Source organism: Mustela putorius, unplaced genomic scaffold, assembly GCF_011764305.1.
Source record: "Mustela putorius furo isolate JIRA1106 unplaced genomic scaffold, ASM1176430v1.1 tig00003923_pilon_pilon_pilon, whole genome shotgun sequence".
Taxonomy (NCBI): domain Eukaryota; kingdom Metazoa; phylum Chordata; class Mammalia; order Carnivora; family Mustelidae; genus Mustela; species Mustela putorius.
Window position 1 is genome coordinate 997,016 of NW_025422068.1, and position 21,738 is coordinate 1,018,753.

Consider the following 21,738-nt stretch of genomic DNA (forward strand, 5'->3'; position numbering starts at 1 on the left):
CCACGGTATCTGACAACATATAAAAGATACTTATGTTGTGCATTGTCATGGAAAATAAGTTTTGCCACTAAGTACTGTACTTTTATACTGCTCTGAGATGCCTGCTCAAGAAATGTCATGAGGTTGAGGACAGTGAGACTGAGTGGAAGTGTGAGGGAAGAGCTTATTACAAGATAGGAACTGCCTTGATGCCGTGTAATTCCCACCAAAGATCTGGAAGATGGTACAGAAGTTTTGAAGTTTTGTTATACACTAGGCTACTTATCATCAGTTAGCACTCTTTAGTAAATCTGACCCTATAGTATAAAGAAATATAATAAATAGTTAAATAGTGGGTTCAAAGATCTGACCAAAGCACATTTCTCTGCTCTGCTTCTTTGGTGTTCACTTGATGTTCAAATTGACTCTCTCTTTGTGACCCCAAAGTTGACTACAAAAGTGCCAAGGTCTGGATCAATTACACATTTAGAACCAGCAGAGAAAAGGACTCCATCTTGATACTCCTGATTTGAAAAAAGAAAGAAAGAAAGAAAGAAAGAAAGAAAGAAAGAAAGAAAGAAAGAAGAAAGAAAGAAAGAAAATATTTAATTCACAGTAAATATTTCTCCAAATCTAATTTATTCCAAATGACCCATCTCCATTCTTGTGCCGATCACTGTGGCCAGGAAAATGGAAAGATAAGATTAACCTAAAATAAAGAGAATTTTCTACTGGAGCAGGGTGTTTAATCAATGCTCCTAAATAAAATCTGATAAAAGTATATTTTCTGATGTAATTCAAAATTCTTTTGGTAGAAGAACAGATAAATCAATACTGAAAAGACAGCCTACAATAGTTTATTACAAATGACATAATGACCATATCCATGGTGGCAAAAACTAAAAGTTCTTTCACTGTTTAAAAATAATGATGACTGTCATAAAACATTGTGTCTTAATATGGTTATATTTTAATTCATAGAGTAGAAGACTTTAATTAAATAATAGGAGACTTTAATATCTTACTTACATCGATTAGTGGATCATCCAGACAGAAAATGTATAAGGCAATACTGATCTTAAATAACATGTTAGACCAGATGGACTAAATAGTTATATACAGAACATTCTACCCCCAAACAGCAAAATAGCCATTCTTCTCAGTTTACATAGTAATTTTCCAGGATAGATTATATATTAGGCTACAAAACAAGTCTTAATAAATTTAGGAGGAATGAAATCATATGAAACATGTTTTCTAACCACAGGGGTTTGAAACCAAAAAGTTTCTATTCTATAAAGCTGCAAAATTCACAAATATGGTGAGGACAACCAAATGCTAATGAAAAAGTAATGGGTCAAAGGAAAAATTTAAAAATTCCTTGAAATAAACAAAAATAGAAATGTACCCCAAACAGTGGAATATAGCAAAAGCAGTTTTGAAAGGGAAGCTCATAGCTGTTAATGCCTATTTCAACAAATAAGATAAGTCTCCAATGAAGAACTTAACTTTACATTTTAAAAGAATAGAAAAAGGAGAACAAAGCCCAAAGTTAGTAGAAGGAAGAAAATGACAAAGATTAAAGTAGAAAATAAATAAAATGGAGACTGAAAAAGCAATAGAAAAGATGAATGAAACGAAAACTTTTTTTTGAAAAAAATAGACAAAATTGACAATCCTTTAAGTAGACTCACCAGGAAAAATAAAGAGATAACTTAAATAAATAAAATGAGAAAGGAAAGAGCTATTACAACCAATGCCACAGAAGTACAAAGGATCATAAAAGCACCATGAACAATTATACACCAACAAATTGGATAACCAAGAAAAGGATAAATTCCTGGAAACATGTGACCTTCCTATACTGAATCATTATGGAATAGAACATCTGAACAGACCAATTACTATTAGGAGATTGAATCGCTGATCAAAACGTTCCCAGCAAACAAGTCCTAGACCAGAGAGCTTCACTGCTGAATTCAACCAAATGTTCAAAGAAGAATCAATACCAATCTTTCTCAAACTCTTGCAAAAAAGGAGAAAACTCTTTAAAACTCAATGTATGAGGCCAACATTATCCCAATACAAAGACAGATAGGGATGTCATGAAGGAAATCATAGGCTATTATCTCTGAAGAACATAGAAGCCAAAATCCTCAGCAGAATATTAGCAAAGCAAATTCAACAATATGTTAAAAGAATCATACACTGTGATTATGTGGAATTTTTTCCAGCCATGCAAGGACATTTCAACATCTGCAAATCAGTCAGTATAATATACCATATTAACAAAATGAAGGATAACAATCATATCATCTTAGTAAATACAGAAAAAGCTCTTGACAAAATTCAACACTGATTTTTTTTTTCAAAATCAGAAAAGTATGAATAGAGGGAACATATTTCAAAATAATAAAGGCCAAGTTTCCCATTCTTACCACTTCTATTTTACATAGTATTGGAAGTTTCAGTTAGAGCAATTATGCAAGAAAGAGAAAGTAGAGCATCCAAACAGGAAAGGAGAAAGCAGAATTGTCACTATTTGCAGATAATGTGATGATGGTGTATATAGAAAATCCTAAATAGGGGATGCCTAGGTGGCTCAGTCAGCTGAGAATCTGCCTTTGGCTCAGGTCATGATTCCAGTCTCCTGGAATCAAGCCCAGCATATAGGTCCTTGCTCAGCCGGGAGTCTGCTTCTCTGTCTTCATCTCCCTCTGCCTGCTGCTCCCCCTGCTTGTGCTCAGTACACACTTCTAAAAGAGCCAACAATATCCAGTGGGGATAGGATAGCCTCTTTAATAAAAAGTTGTTGGGACAACTAGATAGTCACATTCAAAAGAATGAAACTGAACTACTATTCTACGCCATAAAAATTAACTCAAAATGTATTAAAGACTTGAATGTAAGACCTGTAACCACAAAATTTCTAGAGGAAAATATAGGTCTTGGCAATTATTTTTTTAATCTCACATCAAAACCAAAAGCAACAAAAGTAAAAATAAACAAGTGACCCCATCAAACTGAAAGCTTCTGCAAACCCAAGGAAACCACCAATAAAATTTGCGAAAAGGCAACCTATGAATTAGGAGGAAATATCTGCAAATCCTATATTTAATAAGGGGTTATTAGGCATAATGTATATAGAACTCATACAACTCAATAACAAAAAAAGAAACAATCTGATTAAAAACTGGGCAGATGATTCCAATAGACTTTTTTCCAAGGAAAATCTACAAATGGTCAACAGATATGTAAAAAATGTGCATCATCATTAATCATCAGGGAAATGCAAATCAAAACCACAATGAGATATCACGTCACATCTGCGAGAATGGCTAGTATTAAAAAGACAAGAAATATCAAGTGTTGGGAGGAGTAAAGGAACATTTGTGTACTCTTGATAGGAGTGTAAATTGGTGCAACACTGTGGAAAACAGTATGGAGTTTCCTCAGAATAAAAATGAAACAGTGTGGCCCAGCACTTCTGGGTATTTGCCCAAAGAAAACACTACACACTGATTTGAAAAGATATCTGCACCCTCGTGTTCTTGGCAGTATTATTTACATTACCAAGATAAGGAAACAACGTGTCCATTGAGGGATTAGTAGACAAAGGAAGTGCAGAGTGTATATACAATGGACTATTACACAGCCTATAAAATAATGAATCTTGCCATTTGTGATAATAAGGACATATATATACCTTGATATATATATATATATATATATATATATATATATATGTATGTCAGGCAGAAAAGACAAATACCTAGTGATATCTCCTACATATGGTATCTAAAAGAAGAAAAACAAAACAAAACTCATAGGTTGATGATTGCCAGAGGTAAGGGGTGGTGGGTGAGAGAAATTGGAGGTGGGGGTCCAAAAAGTAACTAGAAAAAAAAAATTTAAATAAAGTGAAAATAGTGATGACTATCAAAAAACATTGTCTTAATATGGTTATACTTCAGTTCACATAGACAAGGAAGTAGGAAAATGGCTTTGTTGGATAAATTTAATAATTATTTTTACTTCTTTATATAATATTTTACTTCTTTATTTGACAGAGAGAGAGGGAGATCAAAAATATGCAGAGATGCAGGCAGAGAGAGAGGGAGAAACAGGTGTCTCAGCGTGGAAAGCCTGATGAGGGGCTTAATCCCAGGACCCTGAGACCATGACCTGAGCCACAGGCAGAGGTTCAACCCACTGAGCCACCTAGGTGCCACTATTTTTCCTTTTAATTTAAAAAATTCCTATGGGGTATATGCAGCTCATAAATTAGTAATAGGGCTATTGTTTTTTGTTCCTGACATGGACTGTTGATTAAATGTTCCCCATACATACGTGATTTGAAAGAAACCCCTTACATATTTTGATCTCAGAATTTGTTGTGGTATAGCTTTTTTAGCTTATTTATTATTAATTAATTTTTTTCTACTTTCTATTGTAATATAAGCTTCATGAGGGCAAAGGAAGGAATTGTATCTTTTTTACCCCATCTAGCCTAGTGTTAGCTCCTAGGAGATTTGTAATAGTGTTGAATTATGAATGAATGAAATAAACTTCAAAAATACATTTGCTGTTATTATGTTAGACTGAACCTTGATGTAATAGTATCTATGCCATTTTTCATTGCTAAAACTACCATAAATAAAAACAAAGTCCCATCCACATTGTTACCCATTTTGTTTTCCCAGAATTTATAAATTCTTTGATGTTTGCTTTTAGCAAAAAAAAAAAAAAAAAAAAAAAAAATCGAATTCGTGGTTTAATTTCTACTCCAGTAAATTACCAGTCTCAGAGTTTTTTAGTGTAGTTCTTAGCACAACATGTAACTGCAAATCAATTATTCATAATAAAAAATATACATGAATTTCTTTCTATGCCTATTAGAGGATGATTTGAAGCTGCTTGTCTTTCTTTGTTCTGAACATTCTTTACTTTCAGATCAGTTTTAATTGTTTTATATTTGTACACACATATTTTGAAGAACTTATGTTAGATGAGAAAATAGCTAGTTGTCAAACATCCCAGTTAGGTGGTCAGCATTTTTTTTTCATACTGTAAGATCAGAAAGAGATTGATTTACTAGTAGAATGTGATTAAGTGACATAAAAATCAACGACAAAGGTTAAAATAGGTCCTAAAGTCCTTGCTTCCATTTCACTTTCTTATGTGTGTATATATATGTATATATTTTTTTAAATTTTTTATTTTTTATAAACAGATATTTTTATCTCCAGGGGTACAGGTCTGTGAATCGCCAGGTTTACACACATCACAGCACTCACCAAAGCACATACCCTCCCCAATGTCCATAACCCCACCCCCTTCTCCCAAACCCCCTCCCCCCAGCAACCCTCAGTTTGTTTTGTGAGATTAAGAGTCACTTATGGTTTGTCTCCCTCCCAATCCCATCTTGTTTCATTGATTCTTCTCCTACCCACTTAAGTCCCCATGTTGCATCACCACTTCCTCATATCAGGGAGATCATATGATAGTTGTCTTTCTCTGCTTGACTTATTTCGCTAAGCATGATACGCTCTAATTCCATCCATGTTGTCGCAAATGGCAAGATTTCATTTCTTTTGATGGCTGCATAGTATTCCATTGTGTACATATATCACATCTTCTTTAGCCATTCAACTGTTGATGGACATCTAGGTTCTTTCCATAGTTTGGCTATTGTGGACATTGCTGGTATAAACATTCGGGTGCACGTGCCCCTATGGATCACCACGTTTGTATATTTAGGGTAAATACCCAGTAGTGCAATTGCTGGGTCATAGGGCAGTTCTATTTTCAACATTTTGAGGAACCTCCATGCTGTTTTCCAGAGTGGTTGCACCAGCTTTCATTCCCACCAACAGTATATGAGGGTTCCCCTTTCTCCATATCCTCGCCAGCATCTGTCATTTCCTGACTTGTAGGTTTTAGCCATTCTGACTGGTGTGAGGTGATATCTCATAGTGGTTTTGATTTGTATTTCCCTGATGCCGAGTGATATGGAGCACTTTTTCATGTGTCTGTTGGCCATCTGGATGTCTTCTTTGCAGAAATGTCTGTTCATGTCCTCTGTCCATTTCTTGATTGGATTATTTGTTCTTTGGGTGTTGAGTTTGCTAAGTTCTTTATAGATTTTGGACACTAGTCCTTTATCTGATATGTCGTTTGCAAATATCTTCTCCCATTCTGCCAGTTGTCTTTTGATTTTGTTAACTGTTTCCTTTGCTGTGCAAAAGCTTTTGAACTTGGTGAAATCCCAATAGTTTATTTTTGCCCTTGCTTCCCTTGCCTTTGGCGATGTTCCTAGGAAGATGTTGCTGCAGCTGAGGTCGAAGAACGTGTGTATATTTTTTAATGTCACTGGCATTAGATTTCTGATGATAGTAGACTTTAAACAACTTGTGTTTGCAAGATTAATTTATTAAATAATTTTTGCATGAATATAGTATTTTAAGTTCATTTAGAGAGTTTCCCTCTTAAGAAAGTCTTTGATAAATTTACTGAAAATAATCTTTTATAATATAAGCAATATTGCTTTAAATTAGTTATTTTGTAAAAAGCACAGAGATAGGGAAAGTGTGAGATTTGAGGTGGAAATCCTTTTAGTTTAAATGCTGTTCTATTATTTACCAAGATAAATTGATCAAACCATTTGCCTTCTGTTTTTTTTTTATAATTTGTCATCTATAAGATAATCATGATAATCACTGCACTTCTGAAGATTAAGTTAAGTAATGTTTGTAAGGTGCCTGACATATGTAGGGACTCAACTGTAAAATTCACCCCTCCTTTTTAAAAGATTTTATTTATTTATTTGAAAGAGAGCAAGAGAGCCTAATCAGTGGGGAGGGGCAGGCAGAAGTAGAGGGAGAAGCAGGCTCCTCGACATGGGGCTCTATCCCAGGACCCCAGGATCATGACCTGAGCCAAAGACAGATATTTCACCATCTGAGCCCCCCCAGACAACCCATAAATTCTCTTTATTCTTTCTAGAATTTTAATAAATATATTTTCTTGTATTTTTTGCTACATCAAAAATAAAATAAAACAGGAAGATTGTGGATTATGTGGACTACCAAGTTGCAAGAGAAAGAATAAAGAAGGATACAGAAGAAATCAGGGAAAAAAACCTAGATGCATTTTTCTTTCCCTAATGTATTTCTTCCATACCAAATTATTTCCATGATTCATGAGATCAGGCTTTTAAATGGTAAGATCTTTCAAGATTTTTGAGGTGTGTAATCTCCTTTGCTGGTTTTGGAAAATGTGTATGTGTTTTCACACTGAAGTATTTTTATATTGAGTACACTTTATTTAGTACCTACTATGTGTAAGGCACTGCACTTAATGTTGGAAGAACAAAAATCAGGCTTCATTACCCCTGTTCTTAAGGAACTCAGTGTCTGTTGTCCTGGAAAGAGAGTGCCCCCCTGACAGAAAATGGCATGTTGTTTGCATAGTAGGCCTTTGTGGTTTTGAACACCTGATTGTCCTAAGAAGCACTCCTGATTCCGGAATTCAGCTTCTGATGCCCACTTTCTGACACAGGTTTTCTGGTATGTTCAGACATTTACATCTTAACTCAAACTAAATGCAGTGTGGCTAGATGGAAGATGGGAATAGATAATGACTGATGCGATTGATTACACATAGTTTTCCATAGAAGTAAACACATAAAATGACTGAGCACAAACCTTGGGTACTAAAGGGCCAGAAATTGGAGAATATTCATGAAGAAATCAGGATTTATAGAGTCCTAGAAAAAAATCTTATTCCTATTTACTCAGTATAACTGAAAGACAGCACAATTCCTCGAAATTTCGGAATTTTTGCCAGTCTCATCAAATAATAGTTTATCCCAGATAACAGATTATTTATAGTTGCATCCTATAACTTGGTTGAGATAAACTTTGGGTTTGATTTCAATTCACCTAATATGTTATTCTTTCATTTGTATTCTGGAGTTGAAGGATATAACACTTTCCTTTCCTCTCAGTTTCTTTTTCCTTCTTTCCTTCATTTTTTTTTTTAAGAAAACTAATATTTCATTATTGTTTTAAGAAAACATTTTTTGGGGAAAAGTACATCCAGTTTAATTCAGATTTTTACTTTTAGTCTTAGTTCTAAGACTGATTGCTTCCTCCTCCAAGAGAATGTGAGCATAATTACAGCAAATGGTATTCTCTGTGTATATTTATGATATTATCAAGGGCCTTAAATAGTCATGGGTATTAATTTCTAATACATGTGGTGTTATTATGTATTTTAACTTAAGCAAATTTTTTCAAGATAACTTACAGACTAATATTATTAGGCAGCTCAGGGAAATTTAATTATTTTTGGAGCATCACTTAAATCCCAAACATTAGGAAATGTATATGCAAATATAGTGCAGATGGGTATAGAAGTAAACTATTCTCTTCCGAGAGGTTTTTAGAGAATTATTATTTTAATTTAAAACGGGTGTCCTTTCTCATTGTACTGACCCAGTGGCTTGGAATATGGGCATTTTCTTTTCCAGTAGGTCGATGCAAATCTGAGAGCTAGTGATGGAAATTCTTTGATGTAGCAATTAAGGGAGAATCCTCAGAACTATGACGCACAGATAAGTGGCTTACACTATTGATAGTTCTCACGATTCATGTTGAGGAGAGAGACAAGTCAAAGAGCACGACGGAGCTTTGTCCTTTAGTCTGTGAACTTCCATGGGCATGTTCATCGGTGTGTTCGTCAGGACTATTAAACTGCTCCTCATAGCTTAACACGAATTCCTTTCTGGGCACACAGAGCTGTAAATTCCCTTGGCTTACTCATACTTGGTCGTGTTGCGGTCTCTGGAGCTGCCATTTAGATCAAAAGCAAGGGGTGTTAGAGAGGAGAAGGGAGTTGGGGTAAATTGGAAGGGGAGGTGAATCATGAGAGACTATGGACTCTGAAAATCAATCTGAGGGGTTTGAAGTGGCAGGGGTGTGGGAGGTTGGGGTACCAGGTGGTGGGTATTATAGAGGGCACGGATTGCATGGAGCACTGGGTGTGGTGCAAAAATAATGAATACTGTTATGCTGAAAATAAATAAATTGAAAAAATTAAAAAAAATTAAAAGCCACCTTGGGATGTCTGGGTGGCTCTATTGGCTAAACATCTGCCTTTGGCTCAGGTCATGATCTCAGAATCCTGGGATTGAGCCCCACATTGGGCTCCCTGCTCAGCAGGGAAACTGCTTCTCTCTCTGTCTGCCACTCCCCCTGCTTTTGCTCTCTCTGATAGGTAAATAAAAATCTTTTTTAATTTTTAAAGATTTTTGTTTATTTATTTGACAGAGAGGGAGATCACAGGCAGGCAGAGAGGCAGGCGGGGGCAGGGTGGGGTGTTGGGGGAAGCAGGCTTCCTGCTGAGCAGAGAGACTCAATGTGGGCTCAATACCAGAACTCTGGGATCATGATCTGAGCCCAAGGCAGAGGCTTTAACTCACTGACCCACCTAGGCGCCCCGATAAATAAAATCTTAAAAAAAAAATTAAAAAAAAATTTAAAAGCCACTTGGCTAGTACAGCCACCTGTTTGAAGTTTTGATTTTACCCCCAGCATTTTCTTCTCAGAATCAATTCCTGTCCTGGAAGGGAGCCTTTCTGGTCAGTTTTGATATTTCCCATAGGAACACTGCTTTAGTTTTTTCCACTTTTCCAGTAACACTCTTGTACTACCAACCGCCTAAGGGTGTGGGATGTACAGTGGAAGATATGGAGAATAATGGATTATGATACTGGAAAAGAATGGAAGAGACTTGAATGACTTTTTTTTTTTTTAATCTAGATTTTTCTTTGAGGGCTTTTAATGTTTTTAGCATAAAAATACAAGGGTAAGTGTTTGTGAAAAAAAGAATCCCATTGGCTATTGAACAGAGAATGGTACAAGGTTGTTCAGCTAAAGACAAAGAATAATTCATCATAAAGATCTAACATCTGACATTTTACTTTCCCTGTCTATAAGTGCAACATGGAATTTCTTTGTATAACATTAGTTATGAGTACATATATAAGTAAATGAAGATCCATAATAATCATCCCCTACAGCTCTGTCCCTTTTTAATTTTATGGACTGTGCTTTTGATGACTTACCTAAATTCGTTTTCCCTAACTGGAGCCTACAAAGATGTTCTTATCTCCCAATTTTTCATCTAGATGTTTATAGCTTTGGTTTTTGCATTTAACTCTGTGGCCCATGTCCATTCTGAGCTAATTTTTGAAGATGGTACAAAGTAAGGGCCAAAAGTCCATTTTGTTTGTGTAAGATTATGGTTGTCCATTGCCATTTGTTGTAAGGATTATCCTTTGCACTGCACAGTTGTGGAAAATCAATTGACAGTGTGTGCAAGGATCTATTTATGGAGTCTAAATTCTACTCCATTAATCTGTATGTCCATTTTTTCCTCCAGCACCATAGTGTATTGGTTACTGTGTTTCAATGCTCAAGTTTTGTAATGTGGTGGTATAAATCTGCCTCATTTTTGTTGCTCTTCTTCAAAAGTGTTTTGGCTATTTTACTTCTTTTGCTACACCATTTAATTTTGAAATAGCTTGTCAATTTCCATAAGAAATGTGTTTGAGATTTTAACTGGAATTACTAAATCTAGTTTTAATAATTTTAACAATAATTAATATATTTATATTAACATATTAATATAAATAATTAATATTAATATATTAATATTTATATATTAATATATTTGTTTATGCTTTGTTTCCATAGACTTTTAAAATTTCTTTTGTCAGTTCTGTAGTGTTTACTATGCAAATCTTGCACTTTTGTTTTTAGATTTTAACCAAGTATGTAATGTTTTCTGTACCTTTCAATTCTAATTTACAGTTGTTCATTGCTAGCATACACAGCCACAGCTGGGTCTTGAATACTGACTTTGTATTCTGCAAACTTGCTAAACTCAATTATTAGTTTTAGTAGTTTCTTTGCTAGACCCTTTGAGTTTTTCCACGTGGACAAGCATGTTGACTCTAAGTAGAGACAATTTTTTCTTCTTTTCCAATCCATATGCCTTTTTCCCTTCTTACTTCATTGCCCTGACTAGAACCTCCATAATGATGTTGAACATGAATGATGAAAATGAACATCCTTGTCATGTTCTTGATTTGGGGGAGAAAGCATTTAGTCTGTCGCTATTAATTATAATGTAAGCTATAGGCTTTTGGAGAAAGTTCCCTTCTCAGTTTGATGAAAGATTTTAACATGAGTGCATGTTGAAGTATGTCATTCTTCAGTTACCTGTTACGATGATTTTTTCCCTTTGGTCTGTTGATATGGTAAATTACACTGATAAATTTCTGTATATTGAACCAACCTCCCTCCCACTAGATTATAAGCTCCAAAAGGACAGACAGTGTTGTACTTGAGCTGCTTCATACTGGCTCATGAGAACTATTAATATGGAATTTTGAAAATCGGTTGTTAAACCTTAAGTAGATGGAAGTCAACCATGGTGGGAGTATTCACACAATAGAAATCTGCAAATGCTACCAATCAAGCTTTGCTATTTCTTTATGCTTTGCTATCTCTTTGCTATCTCAGTATGCTTATTTCATACTGCATACTCCACCGTCCCAAAGCTTAATGACTAAGCAGCATTTATTCTGGTTAGAGATATGCCATGTTACAAGGGTTAGTGCCCACCAGGGTTGTTGTCCATGGGTCCCATTCAGTGTCGGCTGGGCAAGATGAGGTCTAGGACCCAGACTCATCTACAGTTTTATCATTCACATGTTTGTGGCCTTAGATGGGAAGACACTCGTATGTGTGTGTTTGTACGCATGCACCTGTGTATGTGTGCATAGAAACATTTATGAGGATTCAAGGTGGAGGAGGAAAATCCTGTCTATGGCTCCGTGGAGATATTCTAGGTTCTCGGGCTGGTGTTCCTGCCACTGCTTGCCAGTCTGAGCTCATCTGTGTTCTTTGTCAATGCCATCACTAGTGGGCACTCATGGAAATATAAGGGGCAGGAACTGGCTTGTTTAGATAGGGAGGCATGCGGTGGGACTTGAGGCTCCAACAGCTGACATCACTTAGGCATTTCTATTTCAATGTAGCCACTCCACATGATTTGTCTGGTGTGACAGCCTCAGGGTAGCTAGACTTTTCAAATATTGACTCAGGATTCCTTAGGTGTCTATTTTAAGAGTCATAAAATCAGTCAGAAGCTCTATCGTCATTTATAACCCAACCCCAAAAGTCACAAAGCATCCTTTCTGCTGAAATCAAAGGCCCTAGCCTTTTGATAGAGGGGTTCATCCTTACCTCACAAGAAAACATGTGTTGGATTTATAGATGCAGAAATTTTTGGAAAATACAAGCAGCCAGTTCACTAATGTATCCTAAATGTCTATTTCAATGCTGTGTACAAAGGAAGGATTCAATCAATATTTGCGGAATAAATAAATAAATCATTCATTCATTGTGCTCAGCTGCCATTAGACGGAAATGAATGAGTCATTCTGCCTGGAAAGATCATGGTCTGGAAAAACACAGAGGCTCATCCCTGGTCCCCTAAGTAGACTGATTTAGTTTCATGGTCACCCAGGCTATTCATTCTTGACATTGCTTATTCTCTTTACTACTGATATAGTCTGTTGGCTCCACTCAAAGATAGGAATAAACAGGGAGGAAAAAAAGTCTTATGTAATTTTATTTTTTCTTGAGAAGTAACTGGAAAGGAAATGAAAAACCCTTCTCAGTGAAACATGATGAAGTTAAAAGTTGTATAGCATTTTTATCGTACTTTAGTCAGGGGAGAAGTGTTTTTTTCTCTCCACATAATCACCTCCCCCCTTTCAAGAGTCCAAGTTGCTCAAAATCTTGGCCTTTGGGTAACGTGTTCTAGACACTGAGGGTGGGTCTGAGGGAGCCTATGGAGGGACAGAGTAGAGTCCTATCTAACTAAGTCATCAACTGATGAACTAGGCATGACTCTTGGCAACCGGTCATACCAGAAGTTTACGTATATAATAACACAGCATGAATCCTGTTTGGATTCCTGCCCTCGATATGGTTGGTGCTATTGTGGTTTCTGTCTCTTGCTGTTTTATCTGTGTGATTTCTCTCTCCTTAATTTCCCCAGTAATTGGCATCTTTTTAAATTCTTGGCTCCAAAATTAGGAGGAGAGAACATTTGCTGTGTGCCATTCTGAATTTTCTAGTTCCCACACTTAAACTTAAATTTTTGAGTTTTGTAGTTGAGTGTTTGTAGCCTTCATTTTTGGTTTTAGAGTCTTTTGTAGCTGTATAGGCTGAGGAGGGAGGAAAGGCAAAGTCAGTGAGGGGAGGGTTTGGGAGAATAGGGACTCTGGTTAAAACAAGGAATTCCCGGGTCAGAAATCAGAGATAAATTCCTAGTGAGTGCATGTGTGTGCACACTCACACTCCTACTCACTTATACACACAGTATTAAGGCATAGAAACGTTTTCTTTCTGTGGCCAAGCCATAGGATTACCAATTAACTTATCTTCTATGCTGGAGTATGTCTGAGAATTACATAAGAAACTACTGGTAACTATCTGCTGATGATAAGCATAAACCAGTGTTGGATTGGGTCAGTTGGGGCTACAGTCCCCCTAATAGTAAACCACTCATCTGATTCACAACCTCAAATAGAAATGACTTCCAGAACCTCAAGTTTTTTTTTTTTTTTTTTTTTTTAATATTAAGATCTTTCATGGATGGTCACATCAATTTTATATTATATGCCCTGCAAGAATCATATGGGCTAGTTGAGCAGTGATTGAGGTGATCTTAGGGAGTTTCTAGTTGATTAAAGCTTTTTAATTTTTGTAAGATTTATTTATTTATTTTAGAGAAACAGAGATGGAAAGCGCAACTGGGAGAGGCAGAGAGCGGGAGAAAGAGAGTCTGAAGCTGACTCCCTGCTGAGCCATGGAGCCCAGCCCAAGGCTCATGGAGCACCCCCAGATCACATCGGAGTGGAAACCAAGAGTCAGACCCTAAACCTACTGGGCCATGGAAGCACCCCTGAATAGTTTTTGTTTGTTTGTTTGTTTTTAAATAAATACCTTAAGACATGCATTTGCTTCTCAGGAACAGTACAGAAACTATGGCAACAATATGACGTTCTTTGAAAGCATCTCGAACCAAAACAAAATATCAGAAAGTCCTTTTTATGTGATTTTTGTATTACCGAGAAACTTTCAACATACCAGCCGAGACTGCTGTCCTGGAGACAGATACTTACAGTGCACCCTAAGTTGTGTGGTCTCGGGCAAGTTATTTGACTTGCCACGTCTTTGTTGCCGTAAGAGTAAAGTTGGGATAATTCTAGTACTTGCTTCATATGGTTGTTGTGAAGATGAAATTCTTCGATAAGTAAAACAAGTATCATACTTGGCATAAAGTGCTTGATTTAGCCTTTATTGTGAGATCCCTTGCTTCTGTGAAAGGCGTCACTGCCCATAGTGCTCTGGAAATCATGATCATATCCTCCTTTTATGTCTCAACTCTAGGTGTCCACATAATTGCCAATTATTAGTGGAGCATTTGCTCAGTGAGCTTTCCTCATTCCCATATTGCTTATTGTCCATGTGATCTCCACAGACTAGCCTGCCTGACTTTTATAATATGTAATATTAGAAACCCCTTTTCAATAAATCATTCCAGTAGCTTCCTCATCCTTGGATCGGCATTACTGGGACCTTCAAAAAATTTGGCTTCTGCATACTTTATTCCCCAGCCTTATTTCTTGCCACATTTTCCTCCTAGTAAGAGACCAGCCAAACCTTCTTAAAGCTCCATGAAAAACAAAATGCATCATTTGAACCCACCTTTCATGTTTGTTTGTTTGTTTGTTTTTCCCCTCTCTTCCCTTACTTTGGCTTTAAAATATCTTTTGATTCTTTGGGGCTCAGCTTAGCTGTTATAACTTAAAGGACTATTTGGGTTTCTTAAGTGAGGTTAGGAGCCTTCTTGCTGCCTCTCCACATGGCCTGTGCATCTTTTTCTTGGAGAACCTTCTAATATGAATACAGACAGTGCACAGTCTGCTGCTTCCGATAGAATATACACTTCTGGGGGCGAGGCTGGGATGTTCTTTGTTGCGTTTATGCTCCGTGCACGACATATGGCGCGCCATGTCTATTTGAAAGATGCTGGTTGAACGGACGAATGACGACAAAACTGTGGCGTTGCCTAATGAATTCTAGGAAGAGATTGTTGTATTGGTTTTTGGCTTCTTCAAGTAAAAATGCTTGTATCACGTTCCTCTCAAGTGTAAGGCTTTTCTAAAATGAACTTTTAAAAAAAGTCCCTACTTTTCTACTTAGAAAATCCTTAGATGAAATCAATTCTCATTAAATTTGTAGAGTGGTTTAGAGATAAGGAGACAGGGGAGCATAAAAAATTAATTAAGAAAATAAGAATTTGTGGAAATGTTGTGTCATCCCTGAAATTGCAGAGAGAATTGAAAATACACTAATTCTTAAGCCTCGTTGTTATATATTCTTTTGGCTGCATGTACTTTTCCATTAACCTGTCATCCCTTGTTCCAGAGCCATATTTCCATGGAGAAACCCGAGACAGCTTTATGTGACACACCCAGCCAGATGGATGCCTAGAAAGAGAGAACTCAAATTTTCACTGGGCAGCCATAAGAATTCAGAGCTAGAGCTCGTGACTACTGGACTACTGAGGACTTGTTTTTGAGGAGATTAAAATCCTTTTAATTTATTTCAGAATATTTTAATAAGCATGAAATTTTGTCTCATTTTCTTTAGGGGTACCTTCTCACTATAGAAATAATTCTTTCTGTAGGAAATTGATAATAAATATCCATTCCTATCAGCATGTCATTTGGTAACCTCATGAGGCTACTGAGTGCTTGAAATGGGGCTAGTCCAAACAGAGATGCACTCTATGCATAAAATTTCAAAGACTTTGTTAAAAAATGTAAATTATCACAATTCTTAACATATCTTAATATATTTTATATTTAATTATATTTTACATGTAGCTGATATGTTTATGACATGGTGTTTTGGATATCTTGGGTCAAAAGAAATCTCTTATTAAAATTAATTTCACCTTGGGGCACCTGGGTGGCTCAGTGGGTTAAGCATCTGTCTTCAGCTCAGGTCATGATCCCAGGGGTCCTGGGATAGAGAGAGCCCCATGTAGGGCTTCTTGCTTAGCGGGGAGCCTGCTTCTCTCCCTCCTTCCCTCTCCTCCCCCTGCTCATGCTCTTTCTCTATCTCTGGAATAAATAATAAAAAAGTAAAAATTAAAAAAAATAAAATCTTTAAATTTAAACCACCTCTACATTTTTACTTTTTAAGTGTAGATACTAGAAAATTTGAAATTACGTATGTGTCTCACCTTCTATTTTTATCAGATATCTTTGCTCTAAATGGGTTAATTTTATTTGTTTTGTGTGCATGGGGTCCTGAACAAGTCTGAGATAAAGGGGCTTCAGCCCATGCACCACTGACAAAGTTAGTGCATATGTTTATGTCATTGTGTACCGTGATTAGTCTATACTGTAGGTTAATGCACATGGGTAGAATTTCTTTTTCTTCTCTAAGGATATTTATTTAAATATATATATTTATATAAAATATAAAAAAATACAATATGTAAATATATAGTTTTATTTTTAAGTAATCTCTATACCAGGCAGCTCAAACTCATGACCCTGCGATCAAGAGACATGTGCTCTACCAACAGATCCATCCAGGCACCTTTAAGGGTTTTTGAAACCCTTAAAGTGTTTCAAAAGGTTTTGATGACTGTCAGTCATCAGTCATATGACCTAATCTTGTGAATGGCTATAGTCTACTGTTTGTATCTTGGTCAGAGAGTTAATGTTTCTTTAATTCTTTTGATATAAAAATCATTCTTCTGAATCTTCAACCGAATTTGTACTTATTTACGTTATTTACTCTAAAATCTCTGAAGGAAGTTGGGAAACTGTAACTTGTATTGCACTAACATTGGCTCTTCACTGTCAGTTTCCCTTCCATCCTCGGGAGCAGGGACCCAGCCTGGGGACGACCACCAGAGAAGTTGGTGGGCTGGCAGGGATTGCCTGCGAGAGGCAATGTGTGAAGCAAGGCAGTCTGGGCGTTCTGCTAGGGGAGGCTGAAACCAAAGCCCAGCAGACAGCCCAACTGTGCTGTTAGTAAAAGGAGTGACAGATTCTGCAGAGGTTGTAGCTGTTGGGAACTATGGGAGCTACACTGGACCAAAGGTAAACAAGGGTAGCAGACAGGGCTGGAAAATCTCTTGAGCTTGTGGGACCAGAGGCCGATGGTGTCATTAATAGGGCATCAGTGGCCCTGAGCTGTGTGCAGAGGGGTGCGGAGGTTGTTAGACACCAGCCCATTTCAGACAACTGATTAGTATTTGTATAAATTTAATTGTATCTGAAAATAAAATTTGTATTTGATCCAGAAATAGTGAATTTAGTTTGTGAGTTGTGTCAGGCAGTTCTGCATTCTAAAATTGATCTAGTGGTTGTACATAATAAAAAGCTATGGCTGTGCCCCACATAAGGGTGAAATCAAATACAATCTTTTGCTTCAAAATGCTTAACTGAGCTCTCTTGTATTTGCTTTTCATCTTGGCACCATTGTCAAGTGTCAGCCCTCTGAGTTCATTTATACACAATATATGGTTTTCTGAAATAGACGACAAATCATTGGTTTGGTAGCTTCTCAGTAATGTACTTCACAACCACAGAAAATAGCTACAACAGTAATTTGTGTGTTTGTACAATTTTAAGTTTATTTAAATATACTCTTTTCAGATACATCTTTAGTAGAATCAGTTTGTATGTGTTAATATTTTGGTGTCTTAACCAGTTCCTAGGTAATTACTCTAAGAATGATGTCAATTATCTATTCTGGTTATCTCTAGAGGGATAAAGTAATTGAATGCAAGTGACACATTGTGTTAAGGAGAATGCAGTCAAGCTGGAGTATTCTTTGGGAAGAGTTTTCCCCTCAGGGTGCTGCATTTTAATTTGGGATAGAGTTGCTGAGAAGATAAATTTTTATCCTTTACAGATGGGAGAAATTCTTTCTTTATTGACTATACATCTATGAGGTCATGGAAGCACATTCACAAAGATGTTTTCCTCCTTAAAACTTTTGGGCAAACAATGAAGAGTTAAATTCTCTGACTCCAAGAATCAGATGAAGGCTGAGAGGACAAGTTATCAGACTTCTTAATTTACTTCTCAGCCTGATGTGGCCAAAGCAAAAGTCAGAAATTCTAGAACCATCTCTCTGGAATTTCAGTTGAGACTCCCCGGCTGCCAGTCTTGTCTCTATTTCTCCCACATCACAGAATTCTTATATCTCCAAGTCCCCTTGGGCCTCTGGCTTCCCACTCCAATACCTTTATTTTCACTTCTCGGCATTGAGGACACAGATGGATACAATATGGTGACCCATTCAAGACTGACCACAGATTGGTTTTGTTCACTGTCTCTGGCTAAAGGCCAGGAGGAAGGTTAGATAGGCACTATCGCTTGGTTGAGAAAGTATGGATTCTAGAATCACACAATGATTTGGTTTGAACATGTGCTCCAGTACTTCCTAGTTAGGTAACTTTCTTAACTTTTTTTTTTTTAAAGATTTTATTTATTTATTTGACAGACAGAGATCACAAATAGGCAGAGAGGCAGGCAGAGAGGGAGAGAAAGGAGGAACCCCAGGCTCCCTGCTGAGCAGAGAGCCAGATGTGGGACTCCTTCCCAGGACCCTGGGATCATGACCTGAGCCAAAGGCAGAGGCTTTAACCTACTGAGCCACCCAGGGGCCCTCTTTCTTAACTTCTTTTTGTTTGTTTCCCTATGAAAATGAAATTAAAATAGCACTTAGCTTAGAGGGCTGCTATGAGGTTGAGTGAAGATTAAATGGAAAGTGGTGAGCCAGTTCCTTGCATGTGATAATTACTAAAAATGCTGGTTAGTGCTATTGAAGAAAAAGACTATCTCAGCTCACCATCACATCTTCTCTGAGCTCCTTCTGGGTACTTCCATAGGTGGACAGGGTTATAAAGCGAGTTGGACAGTATGCAGTGTACTGACAGTAGGCAGTTGATGGACAAATATAATCTGTGGTCATCTTCGGGGAATCCTCTGTCTTACATACTAATGCACACCATAATGAAAGCTTGTAACTGTCATTACACTTTGTATATTCAGAAACCCCATGGAACTCAGTTATTTTTAATGAAATTCCCACTTTCTCAAAACATAAATCATGAGCAAGTGTAAACATTTAAGGCTGCCTTAGAGACCATCAAAATGTGACTACACTGATTTAGAGTTATCAATTCTATGTATTCATCTTTTCTCTTTTAATTAAAAGCTGGTGGATAGTCAATCATGCCATGAATTATATACTCTATCACTTCTATCAAAGCTTTTGATATGAGACACAGAAACAATTTCCTGATTGGAGATTTTGTTGTGTTGTGTTGGCATGATTTCTGTTTATCAGATTAAATACTACAAAGAGAAGAACATGTGGTAGATTGAATGTCATCTTCAACCTTGATGAATCACAGTGTAGCAAAAGAATAAAACCTCAGGAATTAATAAGGACACCCGATGAAGGAGTCAAATGAAAAGGCCCCATTTGTTCAAACATTCCAGAAAAAGTACTAGCATATTTTATGTTACTAAAATCATAAATCCTTCAAAATGGAGGTTGTGCGAATATTACAAATCTGCCTTCATCTCTTATTGTTGAAAAAGGGTTTTTTAGACCACTTAGCTCTAGAGCTTTGCAACTTTTCAGTGAATATTTGATGACTAAAGAATGGTAAACTGTTTTTCTCTGTTTTCCATTTTTAGAGATAGGAGCCAGATGTCCCCTTAGAAATAAGACTCCATTTCTGAGAGAGTAATAGATAGGAAGGCATGGTAGATAAAAACAAAGCCTTTGAGTCAGACATTTATGGCTAGAAAATACTGTGTGCTCTTAAGCAAGTTTATTAGCCTTTGAGCTTCACATTTCTTGTTTGTAAAATGGATTTGATAATAGAATGCACCTTACAGGGATTTTGTCTGATATTAATGAATTCATCAATGCAAAAGCCTTAGAAAAAATTGTCTCATAGGAAGCATCCTGCCAATTAATGTAATCATTATTGTTAATATTATTGTTATTCCATATAAAGGAAATTTTTGAACTTTTAGAAGCTAATTTTCATCTATTCAAGGCTTACTTTAGGATTCAGTTCTTAGTTGTTTTTTCTAAAATAACAGGGCAAAAAAATGAGATGAGGTTGTAACAGACCAGAGGCTGCTTCTCATCGTCCAAATAATCCAACACTAAAACTCTAATAACCAATAGTAATTTTAGATAAATATGCCTTATTCTTACATTATTTGAATTTGTAGTATATTGTTACATGTCTTGGGTTATGAGAGAAGCTAGGGATTAATATTGCTTAATTTTATTTCCTATGTCTTTCAGAAACACTATGGCCCTAAGTGTTTTGTTTTTTTTTTTTAATCTATTTGAGTACTTATCATGTCCCTCTGGTCCCTAATTCTATAATTCTGAGTATAATAATGGAGTTATTGGGACACCTGGGTGACTCAGTCTTTTAAGTGTCTGACTATTGATTTCAGCTCGGGTTGTGATGTCAGGGTTATGAGATTGAGTCCCACATTGGGTTCTGCATTGGGTATGGAGCCTAATTGAGATTCTCTCCTGTCTCTCTGTCCCTCCTCTCCTTTCCATCTCTAAATAAATAAATAAATAAATAAAGGGGCCTTATTATATGGACTCTAATTCACAGTAATAAATTAACATTGTATAATCACCTCTAAGCCAAACTCAATAAAAAAGCATAAAGCTTTCAAATATACAAAGAAAAATAATACTTATAATATAGAGAATTTTATTTATGATAAAAATCTATCGTATATACATTTTTAGGTGCACCAGGATGGCTCAGTGCGTTAAAGCCTTGCCTTCGGCTAAGGTCATGATCCCAGGGACCTGGGATCAAGCCCCACATCGGGCTCTCTGCTCTCTGGGAAGTCTGCTTTCTCCTTTCTCTTTCTGCCTGCCTCTCTGCCTGCTGGTGATCTCTGTCTGTCAAATAAATAAATAAAATCTTAAAAAAAATTTTTAAAGACATTCTCTACTGAGTATTTAAATTCAACTTCCACATGTGCACAGGGGAGGGATGTTGTTCAAGCATATATCTACTTACTTTTTAAGTCTATATTCTATTTCCTTAGTTATGTTGTATATGTCTCGAAATTAGGAAGCTCAAGGTATGTATAACCTAAGTGGAAAAATGGAATGTATACTTAAAAGCTATCTATAGATAGTTTTATTCAATAAATGGCTAATGTTCTTTAAAAAATGTATCTAAAATGGTGTAAATATTGTATATTCTCAAACATGTATTATTCTACTTAGATACATTTAGTTCAGGGAAGTATACATTGCAGGCAAGGGAAATGATGAGAGCTGAGTCTTGGTAGTAGAGATATATATGCTTTGCGTGGGAGTAGTGTGTAGACTAGCGTGGATGGAGCAGAAGGTTTGGGGGAGTGGGCGGAGAGCTTCAAAGTAGGATGGGGAACATATTGCTGCATGCCTTGAATACCCGAAAGGATATACAGCATAGTTCTGCAGAAAAAGTGGCACGATTACAAATTTTTGAGAAGGAACATAACATAGGCAAAGTGTTTTTGCTGAGATTAAT